Raw genomic sequence first — 20,792 nt, 5'->3', positions numbered from 1 at the left:
TTGTTTTTTTTTTTCCAAGACAGAATCTCTCTCTGTCACTCAGGCTGGGGTGAGGTGGCACGATCTTGGCTCACTGCAGCCTCCACCTCCCAGGTTCAAGTGACTCTCACAACTCAGTCTCCCAGGTAGCTGGGATTACAGGCGTGCACCACCACATCTGGCTAATTTTTGTATTTTTAGTAGAGGTCGGGTTTCACCATGTTGAACAGGCTGGTCTTGAACTCCTGGCCTCAAATGAACTTCCTGCCTTAGCCTCCTAAAGTACTGGGATTACAGGTGTGAGCCACCATGCCCAGCTGCTGGTTTCGGTTTAATAAACCAAGGATGTCTTTTTGTATCACACAATTAAAAGCCTTTTAATGCTGAGCTAATGGTTTTTCAACTTTCTCAAGAATTAAGGTTTCTGGTGTATTTAGTTTCATTTGGAAGAACTTCACCAAAAATGTCTTCTAGTTACACTTCTTAACCCTCTGATTCTTGTTTTTAATTAATTGACTTCTTTGCTGGGCTCTTTTTTTTTTTTTTTTTTTTTTTGAGACGGAGTCTCGCTCTGTTACCCAGGCTGGAGTGCAGTGGGGCATCTCAACTCACTGCAAGCTCCACCTCCCGGGTTCAAGCGATTCCCCTGCCTCAGCCTCACAAGTAGCTGGAACTATAGGCACATGCCACCATACTTGGCTAAATTTTGTACTTTTAGTAGAGACAGGGTTTCACTATGTTGGCTAGGCTGGTTTCCAACTCCTGACCTCAGGTTATCCACACCCTCGGCCTCCCAAAGTGCTGGGATTACAGGCATAAGCCTGGCCCTGGGCCCACTTTTCTTTATTTTAGAGATGACTAATGTGGTCATATGAAAAAGTTGGTAGGGGTATGAAGGCAATATTTATAGTCTAATCTTTGCATGTGGCTTTTTCATACTTTTGGCTGAAAAGTCCAAATGGGGGGGGGGTCTCTAAAAAAAGCCATGAGTGACACTCTTTCTCCCATTGTTTGAAGTATTGAGGCAGTTAGTTTTTTCAATTCTGAGAGATCTCACTTTTCTAGCTTATTAGCCAATTTTAGTTTATCTCCCTAAAAAGTTCTGTCACCTCTATTTCTAATTTCAACTGTTCATTTTTTCCTAGCTGTGCTCATTTTTTGTTATAATATTTTACTAAAAACTACATGTAACAATCAAAATATACTGACATTCTGCCTTTCTAAGCACTTCTCTAGCTGCTTTAATCTCCATAGGAATATGTTCTGCCTAGTACTTTCCACAGTTAACAGTTTTATCCAATGCTGCAGCAGAATTATCACCACCTTCCAGCCTTCAATGCCTCTTCACTTCTTCTCACTGACTCCTAAGCGAATGCAATATTTTATAAGTTTTATTAGGGCAGCATTACTACAGGGAACAATGTCTACATTCGTTAGTCTACAGACTAGTGGTTCTCAAACAGAAACACATTTATTCCACAGGGGACATTTATCAAAGTCCAGAGACATTTTTGCTTGTCACGACCAGAATGCCATAGGGGTCTAGTGGTAGTGGCTAAGGATGCTATAAAACACGGTAAAATACACAGGACAGCTTTTTAGTACAAAAACATATTCAGCCTCAAATGTCAATTGTATTAAGGTTGAGAAATCTTGTTCTAGAAACTACTATAATAAAAATACTTCAAAATATAGCTTCTCAAACAACATAGCAATTTTACTTTCTTAAGGTAACTTTCCAAGGTAGTTAGGGATAAGCAGACATTTCTTGAGCTCATCCAAGGACCTAATAGAGCAAAAATGTCTCTGTCATTATCTGTACTTGATTTTCATCTCTAGGAGCAGGAGGATCAATTCAGTTGTTGACATTTTCCAACCTACTGTGCAGGGAAAGGGGAATTCAGAGAAAACATCCTCTTCTTAAGGAGGAGCACTGGAAGTCACAGATATCAATTTTGTTTACATCATCTCAGCCTGCACTTCATAATATGATCACATCTAAGTGAAAGGGAACCTGGACAATAATGTTCTTTAACTGAGTCATCATGGGCCCCATTAAAACTGTTACTAAAATGAAGACTAACAAAGGATGAAGTTAAGACAATATCATAATACCCTAGTAGATCCATGGAGAAAATGCTTTCATAGATGATTTACCCTAAGAGAAAGGAGACTATTTAGAGAACAAGCACACTTCATTTAAAAAATTATGAAAGAAGAAAAATGAATGTAGAAGATAATCACGAGATAGAAAATAAACTGACAAGAATTATAAAAATACATGACAAATTCAAGTACTGCCAGTACAAAATATTAAGTGGTGTAGAAATAAATAAAAGACTTGAAAGTGCACGGGAAAAAAATCAGCGAATTAGCATATTGAAAAAATAACATGATACAATGAAGTCTTAGAAAAAGATGTTTGTGGAGCAATATACAGTCATGTGCCCAGTAACAACGTTTCACTCAACAACAGGCTGAGTGTACAACAGTGGACCCATAATAAGATCATAGCTGAGTTGGAAAATTTCTATTACCTAGTGATGCCTCAATGAGCCTGACCCTCTGTAGGCCTAGGCTAAGGTGTGTGTACATGTCTTAGTTTTTAACAAAAAAGTTTAAAAAGTTAAAAATTATTTTAAAAATAGAAAAAGGCTTATAGAGTAAGAATATAAAGAAATAAAAATTTTTGTACAGCTGTACAATGTCTTTGTGTTTTAAGATAAGTTTTGTTACAAAAGTTTTCAAAAAGTAGGAGTCAAAAATTTTAAAAATGAAGTTTATGAAGTAAAAACTTACAGCAAGATCGTCAATTTATTATTGAAGAAAAAGAATTTATAATAAATTTAGTGTGGCCTGCATGTACAGTGTTTCTGAAGCCTGCAGTAGTATACAGTAATGTTCCAGGCCTTCATATTCACCCTCTACTCACTCACCCAGAGTAATTCTCAGTCCTACAAGCTCCATTCATGATAAGTGCCCTACATAGGTGTACCATTTTTGCCTTTTATACAGTATTTTTACTGTACCTTTTCTATGTTTATATATGTTTAAATATACAAATACTTAACCATTGTGTTACAATTGCCTACAGTATTCAGTACAGTAACATGCCATATGAGTTTGTAACCTAGGAGCAATAGGCTACTCCATACAGCTTAGGTGTGTAGTAGACTATACCATTTAGATTTGTGTAAGTACACATATCCCAGTTGTTAAACAATGTATGTATGACTGTATATAAATACATATACATGCATCTATCATATATGTGCATATATGTTATATGTATATATTTAATATAATATTTTGTATAGTTATAAGAATTTTGTAGTTACATATAATTGTATACATTAAAAATACTTTGCTATGTATTAATATCAAATTTTTAAAACCTTAAAATGTTACCATAAGATTGTGGTATTGCCAAGGTTGCAATTTGAGTTATTTAATTTGCATACTTGGATATTAGTATTCATTTACTTTCTGTGCATTTTTAATAATATCTGTAAATTGATATAGCTTATTTCAAGGAACATTAGTTAGTAAAGCTGTGATAAACATGAGTCTTTAGTTTCACTCTTTGGATTACCACAGGTTTCTCTAACTCTTTAGAGTCATGTAGAAGCCTTAAGACTCTCCAAAAAATTAAGGCTCATAAAATTCTTCAAAAGATACAACCTCCCATCTTTCTCCAAAAGAATGTCATCTGGAAACAATTGCTACCCAAATACACCCTCTATATGTGTGCATGTTTAAATGTTCAAGAAAAAAAATCAATTTTAGCTTTCATAATGGTTCCATGCTTGCCCTAAAAAAAATAAAATGAAGAAAGGAGAGATTAAAGAGAACATGATGCCATTCATTGTCCCCATGGTAGGGTACTGTAGTGTCTCATTATAAACATTCATTTTCTATGACGGCCTTCATGACTATCCAAAGTGAGAGCAATAGGTAGTTGATTGAGAATATCTCTGTCAAAAACCCTAGTTAAATTCTGTCTATACAAAGTTAGGATTTTTTTTCCAGAAAACATACATAATCGCTTTGATAGAAAGCAATGAGCATGCAAATTAAATGTGTATAGCTGATCTATTAGAAAATTATATTTTTTAAAAAGCAGAAATAGTCTAGTGATGTTAAAAATATCTTTTAATAAGGCAGTTATATTTGCTCAATGCATTTAATTGTTTTCTTAATATATTTATAAAATCTTGGAATTATTTAGACACTGTGATTTCTTTGAAAGAAGAATGATTTTTGTCAGTTTGTGTCTGTGGAGCAAAGAAAAGTAAAAGTATAATCATTGCAGGTTAATGATATACTTCTGACATGACCACATGAGCTCAGGTCGTGAATGGGGAGGGAAAGGAAGACGGAAGCAGAGAGGTAAAGGGTTAGCAGGGGATTGCAAGTTTGTGACAGAATAATTTACAGTCCTTGTTGACTAATTTGACAAGATGGGTAAATATTGGATAGGTAAATCCAGGACATGTAAATCAATAATCATGAATGCTGATGAAGGTACTTTCGATTAATGAAAAAACTGTAAGTCATACAATAAAAATATTATATTATTTCATATTTTAAGAAGCATGCATACATTGACTGGCTTTAAATTAAATAAATACATAATTACCGAGAGAAAATCTTCAGGTCCTAGATCAAACCTTTAAGTGTACTACAGAGAGATGAAGTGTCTTATTAGGAGGAAAAAGGAAATACTCACTTTAGAGTCAGAACTTCTTTCTACTAAGTTATTACAGGCTTAGGTTTAAAAATACTTATGTAAGGCCTCAAGATGCATGCTGTAGAGCAGGTTTCTCAATGTATTCTTACCAAGGCAGCAGCAGCAGCCAGAAACTTGTTAGAAATGCAGATTACTGGGCCTCCATTAGCCCTAACGAATTACAACCTCTGGTGATGAGATCCAGTAACATGTACTGTAATAAGCTCTCCAGTGTTTCTATTTCAGTTTTTGTATTAGGATAAAGACCACTTTAAAAGGAAACAGGAATTAGTTCTAGTAACAGTCATGCCACTACCTACTTGTTTTAACTGAAGCAAATCATTTCACTTCTTTGGGCTTCTTTAGCTGAAAAAGAATATATTTATTTATATGTTATCTGAGGTTCCTTCTAGTTTTTAAATTATATGGCTCTGGAACTCTGGTTGGTATACTTGAGACTGTTGGCTGTAATTTTCATCTACTAAGACTCTTTACAAAAAGAAAAGAATGACCTGGAAGCTAAGGGACATTTTACATTGAGGTCTAAATTGTAGATGAAGAAAAAAAAAAATCAGAACCTTGGCTCTCCAACTATAAATTCCTTTTGCAACTTGAAATTTACTTTCTATATATGAAGGCTACATCCCCCCAACTACAGTGTCTGAGAACTTAAAGAAATATAAATACAGTGAAATGGATTCAACTACTCTTTGTCTTAATAGAGTTATTTAGATTAAAAGAAGGTGAAGAACTCCCCAGGTAAGGAAAAGTGGGTATTCACAAGGTGTCTGAAATTGGTTTCTGTAGGAGAAAATTGATAGTTAATACAATACCTGCACATTTAAGTATTTGGTTTTGTATTTGCTTATTCTTGTTTGGCTGTTTAAAGTTGTGATTTGGTTGCTTGCGTAGATAGAAAAAAATGTAGAGTGAGAACGAGGCTTAGTTTTTATTGTATACACTCTTATACAGTATAATTGTCGCATTAATCACCTTTTCATCAGGGACAAGTCATTTACAATTGAGAAGGAAATGGACTTAACTGGATAAGCTCAGATATGACATTTGCAAAATGTCTTAACTCAACTTTTCCCTGCCCAATCCACACTTCCAGATGAATGAATCACACTTTTGGGTTATTTTGTTCTTTGTGCAAACCTGTTGTTTTACTCTTTAATATTATTGGAATGTTTTGTTGACATATCCCTCTCTCAATTTTTGAAGGTCAGAGACTACATCTTATTCAACTCTCTACTTCAGGGTCTAGCACAGTATTTGACATATAGTAGATTTGCAGCTATCAATTTATTATTGTTGGTGATGCTGTTATTTTATAAATTGAAAGTAATATTGGGAGATATGTGGAAAATACAAATTGTACAATGAGAGCAAAAATGTAACAATGTCCATGTTGCTACATAACAGGAACCTCATTTTCACAATCGAGAATTTTTTTTTTCTTGTCAAAGGAAACGGAATGTTCCACTTATTATAGCATGCTACAGTAAAGAAAGTGAGCTACCCAGGATACAGGATAATCAATCATTAGAGAAAAAAAGTTGAATTCCTATACAAGTAATGAGAAGTCATTAATGAAAGACAGAAAAAGTTAGTTCTGCATACTGTACCAGCAGGAAGAGTGATGAAGGGAGAGGAAACTGTGACTGTGATGAGATATTGAGAGTGAATTGTTTATCTCATCAGCAGAAACTAATGATTTTCTAAGCAGAGAATACATTGAAATTTATATCAAAACTCTGCTTGCTACCTGTTATTTTTATTTATATAATTATGCCTAAGTAAATGATATAAAGGTATTTGACGCTCATGTCCATTCATTGTTTATTTAGAAATTCTCAATTAATTTCAGAGATATAAAATTCTGACAGATATTCTAAAGTAATTGTAGATTAATTTTTAGATTGATTAAGTTTATGTAATGACTGCAGCCGATTTTCTTGTCTACTGAGCTGGTAAGCTGTACTATTTACAGACCCTACTTTACTCAAACACATTTATGGCATGGTGAGACATATATAATATTATAAAAATCACCTACCACAATGCTAGACACTCTATATCCTCACCTTACACATGGTTTCTTCTGACCCCTCTCTAAACTTTCTACACTCTTTACTATAAAATAAGCCAACTGTCTTGAAGCAAAACTTAACATTCTCTCTTTCCAGATAAAATATCTCCCTCTCTTTCAACCACATAGCCTATATTTTTACCAGACCCTCACTATCTTAGCCATCTAGATCAGACAAGTCTCTGTCAGGAAGCTGAGGGTAACCAACTGTCCTCGTGTGTAGCAAGGGCATCTGATTTTTGTGCTAAAATAAAATCATGAGTGTCATGCAAACCAGAATGGTTGGTCACCCTAGGAGGCACACTGAAATACTTAATTCAAAGCAGTTTACTGAAGGAACTATTTAAGTATGGGTAGGGTTAAGAATTAAGATGAAGCACCTGAAGGCCCACAACTGGGGATGCCCTAGACCAGAAATTTATAAGGAGAAGGAGCTGTTATCAGAGACTAGTGAAAGCTGTAGCTGGAGACAGAAGCTGTTGAATAGGAGGTACAGAGCCAAATTTCAGCTTGAGGTGCGGGCTAGAGAGGAAGGTGGAATTAAATGCCTAACCTCTTTTCTCCACATTTAGATTTCCTGATGATGTCTCTCACTGGCAGAATCTTGTTTTCTGGCAAATAGAAAGCCAGTAAACAAGAGAACTTCTGAGGAATCAGACTCCAGAAGCGGAAACGGTAAAGAGAGACTGAGTGTAGATCTGGAGGGGCAAAGAATGTCTAGCCTGTAAGACTTCCCTGAGCAAATTACAGTTATTTCGTGACTTTTAAAAGAATGTTGCACTCCAAACACTCAGCTGTAACCTAGCAAGTTGCAAAATATGGAGACATCTCCAATTCAGTCATACAATATGCAAATTATCTGAATACTTCAAAGCATTATATATTGTCGCATTGTATAAAAATGATGCAAAGGTGAGAATGCATGACTATTACCTTTCCATAAACTCTTATATTTATTAGTTTAACCACTCTACCAATAAGCCAATTTAAAATTATCAATATTCAAGTAATCAATCATATTTAATTTCTCACAGTCTGTCAAATAACTAGAACCAGTAGGATTATTTTGGCTCTGAAGCAAGCAGATATACTACTTAATGGTGAAATTGTTTATTCAGTTAATTCATGATAATATTAATCCTTTGAATAGAATAATTCTAAACAAACAGTAGAAGGACTGAGCATATTATTTTGCAATCATCAGCCAAGAGGAAAACCAGTTCACTAAGTTTGAGATGTTATGTCCTTATTTTAAAGACATACTGTTGATCAAACATAGTTTTTTTAAAGTGAGGGACATAAGCATTCTTATTTGTTTTTTATCTATAAAATGGAAATGATATTAAGATATATTAGTTGTGTGCACGTGCATGCGTCTTTGTGTGTGAAGACTGATAAATAAGCAGGAGGCCATTAGCCTGAGGCTGTCTCCATACCCTGAGTCCCTACAAAGCAAATTACAACTTAAATTAATATGTAAACAGTCTCAAACCTAAGTTAGGAGTACAAGGAAGAGTCTAGTTTCAGCCAATCACAAGCAGCCATGTTTCAGACAATTATAGGCAGCCAACTGATCACTACATGCCCAAGTAAAGCAGATGCCTAGCTGTAGCCAATCAGGTGATTTCTCAACTCTGCTTCTGTGGGTATCCTGTAAAATTGCACTGCACACACTGCTGGGTGGAGCTCTCTGAGACTCTTCTGATTCTGACTGTTGCCTGATTTATGAATTATCCTTGGCTCAAATGAACTCTGTTAAATTTAATTTGTCAAAAGTGTTTTTTTAACAAGACCAATGGATACAATATTTGTAAAGTGCTTACCACAGTGTTTGAAAGAAAGTTGAAAATAGGTATGCATTTATATTATTAATAATAAGAAAATGGTTTAATCTGTGCAACTATTCAGGGTTAAATGGATTAAAAACATTTTCATAAGACCAGAGTTCCCTTGGAAAGAAGTATTTACAGGAAACCATTTTCATAAACTGTCAGATCAGTCTTATTTAAAAGACCTGTTAAGTTCTTTGTTCAGCTGCAGTCTTTCAGTGTCCTTGGAGCGTTTGGGTGAGCTATGTTCTGATATATTTCAGTATGTGAAACATACTCTCCTTGATCTCCAGTCATTCTTCTTGGTGTTTAAAGCCTGCTTTGACAATTAAAGTTTTAATGCATCCTTTTTCTCAGTGATGATAAAGGTCACCATATTAGTACTGAAATTTTGACAAACACATTCTTTTATTTCTCTTTTACATGTTAATTTGAGGGAATACTACATCTTTCATTATTTTGTAGCTATGGGAAGAATAAAGACTACTTTTGTTCACTAGATAGCTGCTTCAGTGGTGTCAAGCAATGCACTTGCTCTATTTTTATGTGGCTATGCATATATTCCACCCTATACTTTTGGAGAAGAACTATGTCTTATTAATTTTGACATTCAAAACACATAAAAATTGTCTGATCCATTATAGGAGCTTGACAAGTTTTTATTAATGAATCAATTAAATGACAAATTGAAACCATTCTTTTTTTCACATGAGTTAATAATAGATTCCATTTTTGAGAACTTACTTTAATCCCAGGACTAAGCACTTTACCAATGGTATGTTATGTAATCCTTACAACTGCACTATAAGGTAGAATTATTCCATTTTGCAAATAAAATCTCGGAATGGAATCTTAATTATTTCATTTTACAAATAAAATGTTAAAGCAGAAAGAGAATGATCATCTGGTCCAAGGTTGAGTAATGGAGTCTCCTTACAGCCTGTGCTCCAACTACTAGGGACCACTGTTTCATGGGACGCTTTCTGAATTTGGGCATGCTAGGATAATGATTCTGAAAGTATTTCTGAGACTTTATGAGAAAGGAAATTAAGAAGCTGTATGCTTATATATACACACTTTGGTTTTCCAATACTTTGATATTAGTTTTGGTAATAATTGATCATTCTTGTTTGTACAGACCCATGAAAGACTGGCTTTATTTTTTATTCTGAAGAAAAATAACCCTACCACTTAGAGACTGCTGACACATTATAACTTTTAAGGATAGAGGCTACCATGCTTTATGCAAAATGTGTTCCTCATTTTAAAAATAACAGTTTAGACCTCTTTTTTTATTAACATTTTTTCATAGCCACATAACTGTGGGCAAGAAATTTTGCTCAAGTTTTTAAAAAGGTAGAATTATAGTATTTCATAATTAAATATAAATATCTTTTAAAATCTAAAACTCTTACTCTTTATATGTTTCTTTTAACCAAAGATGGAAATATAGAACTTTTCACCTCTTCCTCAGTGAAATCACACAAGGTATGCAGTGGAGACACCAATTAATGAGAGTGGCCACAAAGCTGTCTCTCCTGAAAGTGGTAAAGGTGAAAATGGGACAAATTCATTACAAATCAATATTTTACAGTAGGTGTTTCAAAATAAATCTTATATATTTAATCTGAAGATTATTACATAGATGAGTAGAAAAAATTAGGAGACTTCCTATATTTTATCATCTTGGTTTCAATATTTCATGGTAAAACTTTCTTACATTGTTTGTAAAAGACTCTCCTTCAATAACAATACATTCTTTGATGACAATAGCTGGAGGATAGATGCTGCACAAGATTATTTGAAAATTATCATTATTCCCACTACCTCACTCCATAATATATAAAAATTTAGAACATTGCAACCCAGCCTAAATATCTGTTTCTAATACCATGATTTTCTCTGACAGAATATGTCTATGACAAGGTCAGACTTAAGGACTTACCATAGGGTTTTGGTGTTTTAATTAAAGGAAGTTTCTTTTTATATTAATAATTCAGATTGTCCCTTTATTGAGGTTTTTGCATCTTGAGGCAACTTGTGATTCAAGACGTGTGAATGGTGCTTTTCTGTTGTAAAACGGGAAGCACACAGTCTTAAGTGGAAGTGATAAGAAACTAAAATGAGCACAAAGTTTCAATCAACACAATATCTGCAAAAAAAAAAAAAAAAAAAACCAAAAACCTATGGTCATATTGTCTGTCTGAATGATCTTAGGAGAGAATACAGCCATGGAATTAAAGAATTCCCATAAAATTATCTGGGCCCACATGTTTCTCAAAACTGTTCACGTAGCCCTGAGTGACACTTCAATTCAAAAAAACACCACTGCAAATGACATAAATCTATTTCTATTTTGTACATGTGATTATGCGTGACCGAGCAGGAGCATTGCCATCTTGGACAAGCCCCTCATTCTAAAGTTCACTTTAATAAAAAACCACCTAAATCCAAAGGGCATCAACCTAATGGCTAAGGTCAGCACAACCATAAACCACAAATAACACCTCCAACCAGAAACATTCCAAACCCCTCCCTGACCAGAGACATGCTAGCCGTGAGATAATCCCACTCTGGCCAGGAAGATGCCAGCCTGGAGATAACCCCTGTCTGGCCAGAAAGATGTCTGCCCCAAGATAAACTCCCCTCCTCCCAGAGACATTCCAACCCTGCCATGAAACTTCTGCCTCAAACAGGAACATTCCAAGCTTCTGATAATCCCCCCTCACCCTCAAACCAAAATATACTCTTAAGTCTGTAACAGAAAGCAGCCCTGACTGAAATCAGCCAGAAGCCCCTCTCAGGTTTTATCTAAAGTAAAACCGTCTTTACTGTTGAGTTGCAGTTTGTGTTTCTTCCCTTTCTTTAACTCTTACAGTGCTCGTATATGTATTAGTAAGAGCTAACAAACCGCTTATTTAACTTTAAGGATTTAGATGCAGAAATGACTGTGAGATGATACAGAAAAGATCTACTTAGTGAATGGAATAGAATTAGTGCTAGCCTAAAGAGACTAAAAATTTGTAAAGCACATCCAAATAGAACTAAATAAAGAATTATATTGTATTTCTCCCTCAATTGATGCTTATAATAAATCAAAAGATTAGAGGAAGTACTTTTAGTAGAACTGGCCTAAATGTAGTAACGAGAACAAAAACATAAGGCCTCTCACATGACAAATAAAGTTATCATGAGAAATTTAGATTGTTCCCTATAAATTGACATAAACTATTACTACTTAAACTTTTGGAGAGTTCTGAAATGCCCAATGTAAATAATTAGTTTTCTCCTATAAGTGCTTTCCTGTCATCTTGGAATTTTATCATGATTTAGGTTACCTAGGTAGAAGAGAACACTAGTTCTGATGCAGGCTTGATTGGAGCTTTAAGAGGACTAAGAATTCAATTCTGAAGGACAGACTTAGGTTTCAGACAGATTTCTCTCTCTTTAGGAGAAATTCTTGATAACAAGACAGAAATAACTTGAAGAAATATGACCTAGAATTATTATTTTACATAAATATTCCAAACAAAAATCCATACTCACCCCTTACTCTGCTGAGGGAGGATGGTCAAGCTGAGCAGCTGAACTAAACTTCATTGGATATACTGGGATACTGTAGATAGAGAAAAGGTGTCCATGGAAACAACATACAAAATATATAGGAAATCTGAATGATTTGGCTAGTAATGAAGTCAGAGCATTTGTTCCTAACTATTTAATATTTGAGTTATGAATGTCTAGAAAGCACCAGTGGTGTTTGGGAGCCCATAATATAAGCAGTTGCTTTCTCACTTGTATTGCAAACTCTTGAAGACATACATATCTATTGTGTATAATGACAGTACTACATAGTTATAAAGTCATTATTACTGTTGTTATTTCATCCTATTTCTGACTTTGTGGAAATAAGATACATTTCAGAAGCAGAATCTAAGTGGAACTAACTGAAGAAAACATTGTGTTCCTTCCTGAATCAACCACACTGTATAAATACTTGCCCAGTGATTTTGCAGGACCACAATATTACCCAAATCCAGAAATATGATTATACTAACCAAGGAAATGCCATTTACACCTCCTTTCCACTTTCAGTATAATTTGTGTTATATATGCAAGGCTGGAAAGAACAAGATGGCATAATGTCAATTCCATAGTTTGAACCAATATTTCTGTCTGCAGAAATGCAGCATACTTGCAGTTATAGATATTTGAACCCTCCTTGTTGCTATCTCAAAAGAAACAAAATAATCTACAGAAATCCTATAATTATGTAGAGTGGGCATGTAAAACTTGATCAGTCCAAAACATCTGTAACATTCCTCCAGATGCACTAACCAATGGGAAGAGCCAGAAGGATTTATAAAATTGAATTTTGTGTAAGAATATGACAAACTGTTGTGCATGGTCAATAATTCATGATAGGGACTGCATTGAATCTGTAGTTTGTTTTGAGTAGTATGGGCATTTTAACAATATTAATTCTTCCAATTCATGAACTTGAAATATCTTTCCTTCTTTTGTGTGTGTCCTCTTCAATTTCTCTCATCAATGTGTTACAATGTTTTCTTGTAGAGAGCTTTTACGTCTTTCTTTAAGTTTATTACTAGGTATTCTACTTTATTTGCAGCTACTGTAAATAAGATTACTTACTTGGTTTTTTTTCAGATTGTTTGCTGTTGGCATATAGGCATGCTACTGATTTATGTGTGCTGATTTTTTATCCTGCAACTTTACTGAAGTTGTTTATCAATTAGATTTTTGGTGGAGACTTCAGCTTTTTCTAAATATAAAAGATCACATCATCTATAAATGAGGATAATTTGACTTCATTCTTTCCCATTTGGATGACTTTTATTTCTTTCTCTTATCTAATTACTCTGGCTAGGACTTCCAGTACTATGTTGAATAAAAGTGATGAAAATGGGGATCCTTGTCTTGTTCAAGATTTTAAAAGAAAGGCGTTTAGTTTTTCTCCATTTAGTATGACACTCGAAATAACCAAAAGATTGTAATTGAAATGTTCCTAACACAAAGAAATGATTGATGCTTGAGACAATGAATATTCCAATTACCCTGATTTCATCATTATGCATTGTATGATTTGTATTGAAATATCACAGGTACCCCATAAATATGTACAATTATTATGCATTTGTCATCCACAATAATTAAAAATTAAAAAATTAAAATTAAAATAGAAAAGGTAAATCTAACTTTAAAAATAATAATGATTTATGCACACATATGCTTATTGCAGCACTATTCACAATAGCAAAGACTTGGAACCAACCCAAATGTCCAACAATGATAGACTGGATTAAGCAAATGTGGCACATACACACCATGGAATACTATGCAGCCATAAAAAATGATGAGTTCATGTCCTTTGTAGGGACATGGATGAAGCTGGAAAGCATCATTCTCAGCGAACTATTGCAAGGACAATAAACCAAACACTGCATGTTCTCACTCATAGGTGGGAATTGAACAATGAGAACAGATGGACACAGGAAGGGGAACATCACACACTGGGGCCTGTTGTGGGGTGGGGGGAGGGGAGAGGGATAGCATTAGGAGATAGACCTAATGCTAAATGACGAGTTAATGGGTGCAGCTCACCAACATGGCACATGTATACATATGTAACAAACCTGCATGTTGTGCACATGTACTCTAAAACTTAAAGTATAATAAAAAATAAAATAAAATAAAAATAAAAATTAAGCCAAATCAACATCAACATAACCTAAAACAAATAATAAAATAAAAATAAAAATAATAATAATAATGATTTATGATTGTGGTCCAAAGAATCATGAGACTTTCAGATTGAAGAACGTTATCAACAAGTGGGAAAACAAGATTAGAACCCTGTTCAACTGAAAAAAAAATAAGCCAGCAAATATATGATTGACATGCACAAACTAACCTATTTTTTAATTTATTTCCTCACAGAATTTTTAATAACTAGAAATTATAATTATTCAATAAGTGGAGTAATAAATGTCATGAAATTAATTATATTCTGAAGACAAATTTGATTTCTCTTTTGTGGTCCCTCTGGTTCTTCAGATATTTTCATTTGGGTAAAAACAAACTATGTAAGCAAAAACACTTTTTTTCTGATTGTAAATATAATCCACACTATTTTCAAATGTGCAGTGAATACTACACATTAACAGCATGCTACTAATTAAACAATTCCTGGGAAAGCACAGAGTTTGAAAGCAAAATGTGAAAATGGTTTAGTAGACTGTCAGACACCCTTCTACTGAATCTCTGATTCTGCCACCCACATAGAGACAGATTAAATGAGGAAACAGGGAGATATTTTTAACTTCGCACTATACTACCTCCTTTTTGAAGTCATCAGTCCCTTCCAGCTTTCTTACCACACAACACAGGTAGTCTTTTTGGAGTCAAGGACCATTTTCAATCTTCAATCATTTTCAATACTCTCCTCAACAGCATATTACATAATTCCTCTACAACCTCTCAAATCACTGTTTTTTAAATCTGTCCTATATTCCCTACTGCCTCTTGAAGAACGTGGTCTCGAAGTTTATTTTAAATGAGAGTAACTAAAAGTATGCCTGAATATGTGCTAGAAATTCAGTATAGCAGATATAATTATTGTGAATCTTCACCAATTTCACCCCATATATACAGTATTGAAGAGCAATCTAAAGAGGAGAAATGGGTACTGGAGCCCATGTAGGTACCTATCTTGGCATGGGCAACATTTTCTGCATGTCACTGTAGACCCAGTTGGTCTCAGCCACAAGAATAGGACTTAGAAATTTTCAAGGGAATCAAACCATTCCAAAGTACAATAATCCCCCAGGACCCAAATTACAGTCCAAGGAATTATTTTATCAGTGCATTTATAGATAACATTGAGCTCATTTACAAGAAATTCTTACTTCCTTATTTTTTCAATTTGTCAACATTTAATTTGCTTTGTCATGTAATCGCAAATTCATTTAAGGTTATTTCCCCCTTTCTCTTACATACAAATATGTCTGGTCTCTAAGTATACTAATCCTATTTTTTCTGGTGTCTGTCTATACTTCTGTTCTTTTATTTTCTATACTTCCTGTAAAGAAGGGCTTGTGATGTTCTTATTTTATTAAATACAAATCTATTCATAAAAAGAGGCTGTAAGTATCTGAGAATTTCATTACATTTTCTGGTGTAGTTGTAGAACAAAATTTTTGAATTAAAGTATATGTAACATATTATGAATTACTTTCATTTAATTTCTCTGTTAAATTATATATTATATATTATATTATTAACATCACTCTTTTAAAAAATATTCAGTACTGTTCTTAGTATTATATTAGTTAATAACATATAACACATGTAATGTAATATAACATATTACATAATATATAACATATGTTATTTATTATGTTATTAACATCAATCTTAAAAAAAAATGTTTAGCAAGCAGGGCCGCTGCTCCTATATCTGAATCTCAAGGGACTGCTTTTATTTAAAGTACCTTTCTTGAAAATATCTAAGTCTCCCTTCTGTGGCTGGGATAGGCTGGGGCCAGTGGTGCTGTCCTAGAAGTGTGCTCCAAGCCAAGTCTAGGACTTGAGTGGCTCTTAGTCTCCATTTCTCCCCCTTTGAGCTGCTGTCCAAGTCTCTGCTCCATACATGGGATCTAGTTGCCCCCAAAGGCATCATGGTTGAATCTATAGGTTGTCTCAGCCTCTGTGGCAAGGCCTCAGTTCCAAGTAGGCTGCCTGTGAGTGGATCACTCCCAAATGCCTGTGTGTGTGTGTGTGTGTGTGGGTGTGTGTATGCGTGTGTGTTTTATCAGGATTAAATAATATTGGGCCACTAGGACTATGCTTACTTGCTGATTTTAGGTAAGTCAAGTAGTTTAAATAAAAAGAGGCACCACAAAAACTATATTCTCAGGGCTTTGCACACTCTAGAAGTCAAGGATATATTATCCCTGCATTTATTTCCAGAATAATGTCTGTCAGGGAGTGGTATTTAAAATTTATGATAAGAAGAAAGCACTGGATCTGATAGGGTTGAGAACCACTATATCAGACTAATTATAGTGAGACATTACTTCTTATTACTGCGATCTTATCAAAGGTTGCAGCAGAGGTCATAGAATAGGAAGGAAGTTTCTGAACATAAAGTCTCTATGGAGAACTTAAGCATTGCTCTTCTCTTCATATCAAGAATCCTAGCAACTCCCTTGCAAATGGAACCAAATCCTGGAAATTTACCAATTCTTCTTGACTAGGTACAACATTAGCATCTGCCAGTGGACTCTAATCTTCTGATAGGGGATCCCTATATCCAAAACATGATTGGCATATAAGTAAAATCTATGAGCAAGATCTACTTTGGAACAATGTGAAGAGAGTAAACATACCCCCACTAAAACAAGTCTTCAAGAGTTAAAACACACACATACACTGTCAAATAATCTCAAAGCAGGAAATTTCTAAACTCTCCATGGTTACTGAAAACGGGCATGGACTGTGTATCCATGTTAAGGGATGGATTAGAAAACAGATAATATTTAATGTCCTTTCAATTATTGAAATAATATTAGTCTACTTACATTCTGATGTATTTCACAGTAAGACCTCCCTCTTTTGTAACTTACAGTTGCAGATCAAATCCAAGATGAATGAGACATATCCATCTCAGAAATTCCTGCTTAGGGCTAGCAGGAACCTCAGAATAAAAGTGTCAAGGCTCAAGCCACATTCAACCAAAGGTTTAAAGATTAAAAGGAAGACTCCTCCTCCCATGCGATAAACTGTAGAAGTCCTAAAAAGTTAATTGTAGATAAAATAGTCACATATTTTATGGTTTTTTTTTCTGTTTTCTTGAGAGGAGAGAAGGTCTTTAGTAAGCACATTAAATAATACTAATAATAACAATGGCAGTAATCATAATAGCAGTTTTCCTGTATAAGCAATATTCTGTGATGGGCAATTTTGTGAAGTCTTACTAAATAAACTAATTTAATTCTCACAATCCCTTTATAAAATCTCTATTAGGTTGGTGCGAAAGTAATTGTGTTTTTTGTCATTACGTTCAATGCCAAAAACCACAATTAATTTTCACTAACCTAATACTATAATTATCCTCATTTACAACAGAGAAAATTAAAGCAGACAGTTAGCCATTGGTAATATAATTAGGAAGAGGCTCAGCCAGAGATAACACATGGGACTATGGATAAGGTTTTTCCTTTGTTCCTACAGCAAAGAAGGAATTTGAATGTCCATGAAAGTAATTAACTTCTGATGATTATCATACACTTCATGTTTCTGACATTTTGCCTGGAATATCTATTCTTGTAAACCTCAAACTTAAGTCAGGGAATTTCAGCATGCCATAGAGGACAATATATTAAATTTGGAGATAAGAATATAGTTCCAACTTCTATTTATTAGCTATGTGATCTTGAGGTCTTTTCACTTGTCTAAGCCTGTAGAATGGAGATAGTAAGAGTTTTCTCTAACAGATATTAAAAATTCAAGTGATATAACATATGCAGAGGTGCTTTGTAAACTGTAAAGTGTTAGGCAAATGTTAATAGAATCTATTTCCGGCCTTCTCATTTCATCTATACACTTCCAGGACTTTCAGCATCTCTTCATTTCCTCAAATATGACATGTATAATATCCGACCCACCCAGTCATTTATTCAGTAAATTTGTATTAAAGTCTTATATGTGTAACACAATCTAAGGGAGTCAGAAAAGGCTTTTCTGAGTAGAAGTAATATTTGAGTTAAAATCTGAAGGAATTAGAGGTAGCCAAACTAGATATGAGGAAGCTAGCCGTGAAGCTACAAGGAGAGAGAGTGAGGGACAGAGAAACCTAGGCAGAGAGTCCAGAAAGTACAAAGTCCCTGGAGGGGGAATGAGCTTTTACTGAGAAATGTTAGGAAATCCAGTGTGGTTACAACATCAATAAGGAGGAGGAGTGTGATTTGCTTGAGAAACACAAAGTGCAATTTGTAGAAAGCAACCCTTCTGGAGCGTGGAGTTGGTAGAGGGAAAGTCTGAAAAACAAATTAAACAATAAAATGAAGAGCAACAATGGTTCTGTTGAAAGCTGTCTCATAACAAATCTTGAGAACCATGCACATAAATACAGTATTCCCTTTTCATGAGTTTCCCTAGGCCAAGAGGTACCTTTCAAGCAGTAGAAGAAACAGGCATTTAAATGATCAAGAATATCTGGAGACCCAACCCAAGATAGAAAAATGTTTTGAAACCTGGAAAACAGCACATGCTAATTAAATCTAAAAAATTATCCAGCAGGCGAAGAAAATTTTATTTAACCCGTATAAGAAAGAGACTTTCCAAGGCCAATATCACTTGAGTAAATAACCTGATCAGACACCATATGAAAGGGTGAGTGCTTGTTATCCACATACAAAAAATCTATAATTATAATTTGTTTTGTAAACTGAGGCGGGTTGTAAATCTTTTCCTTTTGCTTAAGATTACATTGAAATGGACATGGGTCACTTTCATTTTTGTGTAACTTGGAAGAAATAGTAAAATCTCACACTGGAAGTTATTTAACCTGATGGTTAGATTGTTTTCAGTTTGTGAGTATCCTAGAAATAATAATAGCCTTTAAAAGGTAGTAATAAACAACGTTGGCTAATCTACAAGTTTCATTTTAAAGGTAGATGAGGTATTTTCTTCAATGAGGGACAAGAAATAGTTTTACAGCCACAAGGATTGAATCATAAAATTTGGACACCAGTGAAGTATTAAAGCAAACATAAAAAGGTCACATATCAAAGAACAAAAACTCAGAGCCAACTGGAGAAACACCCAGATAAATCACTAAATGGATTTCTTTATTCCTTGAGCCTTAATTTAAAGGGAATTAACATTTGGCAAACAACTACATTACACGCTTAAGGGACAATGAATGAGCAGGACAAAGCAGCCATTAGTTAACCTTTGAGAGAAAAACAAGATGAGCTCAAAGAAGGCACATGCACAGGAGTATAGCAGTGCTCACCGTGGATTTGAATCATTTTGGGGATACAGATGGTGATATTGTATAGGGTTGGACCCAAGCCCAGGAAAGAACAAACTTTCCAATTGTTACAAACCCAGGGTTATTGTGTGGAAATAAAGCTTTGGATTTACTTGTTCCAATAGTGTAGCTCTAAATTCCTCAAACTGGCATGAAAGAATAAATGCTGCAAGAATAATTCTCTTTCTTCTCTCTCATTCAGTTACTAACCCAAATTACATTCTCCAAATACCATTGTATTAATTTATTTTTCTGTGTTTTTGTTTTTGATATTGCTGTCGTTGACAGTGTAAATCAACCTCCTCTCCATTCCAACATGTCCATTATTTCTTTCAAAGTACAGCTGAAAATGTATCACGTTCATGAATCCCTGTCTGACTAATCTTAACCAATATTTTAAAAACTATGTGTTCTTTCAAGTTAGCATTATCTATTCACTTAGTCAATATATATGCAGGAAAAGTACAAAGGACTAGAGATAAATACATACAAAAACACATGAACCCAGAGGTCAAGAATACCACTGTTGAGAAGGAAGATGAACATACAAATAAATAGCCATATTTTAAAAACTGAGTTAGAAATATGTACAGAATAAAATGTGAGTATAGGAGAAGCATTCAAATATGCCTAGAGGAGCTAGGGAAGATGATTCTGAAAAAAAAAATGTTAATCAAGGTGAGTTACAAGCAGTAAGTAAAAGTTTAGGGGAAAGAAAAGTAGGAAAAAAGAGTGATCTGGAAAGCAGGTGCAAAAGCATGGAGACATAGGAAGGGAAGATGTCATTTTCTGCAGCAATGAAGCATAGAGTAGGAGGAGTTGAAGCATAGAACAGATGAGATATGAAGGAGCCAAACTATGACATATTTTGTAATACTCTGAAAAGCAGATTATATATTTTCAGAATGGATATTAAAAAATGAACCATAATGAGTACAACATAGACACTGATCTAGCAAAACATTTTCAAGTCATAGCACTGAAGCAGGGTCCAGCAGGACACTTCTGGGCCAATTTGAGACTTAGTGGTTGCTAGATTGTGGGACAGTTCATTTGGGTTCTGAAAGCAGAAGTCAGGCTGGTTCCAGAGTAGGGTAAGGAGAAGTTG

Source organism: Pongo pygmaeus, chromosome 5 (genome assembly GCF_028885625.2).
Source record: "Pongo pygmaeus isolate AG05252 chromosome 5, NHGRI_mPonPyg2-v2.0_pri, whole genome shotgun sequence".
In the NCBI taxonomy this organism is placed as follows: Eukaryota; Metazoa; Chordata; class Mammalia; order Primates; family Hominidae; genus Pongo; species Pongo pygmaeus.
This window is presented reverse-complemented; position numbering follows the sequence as displayed.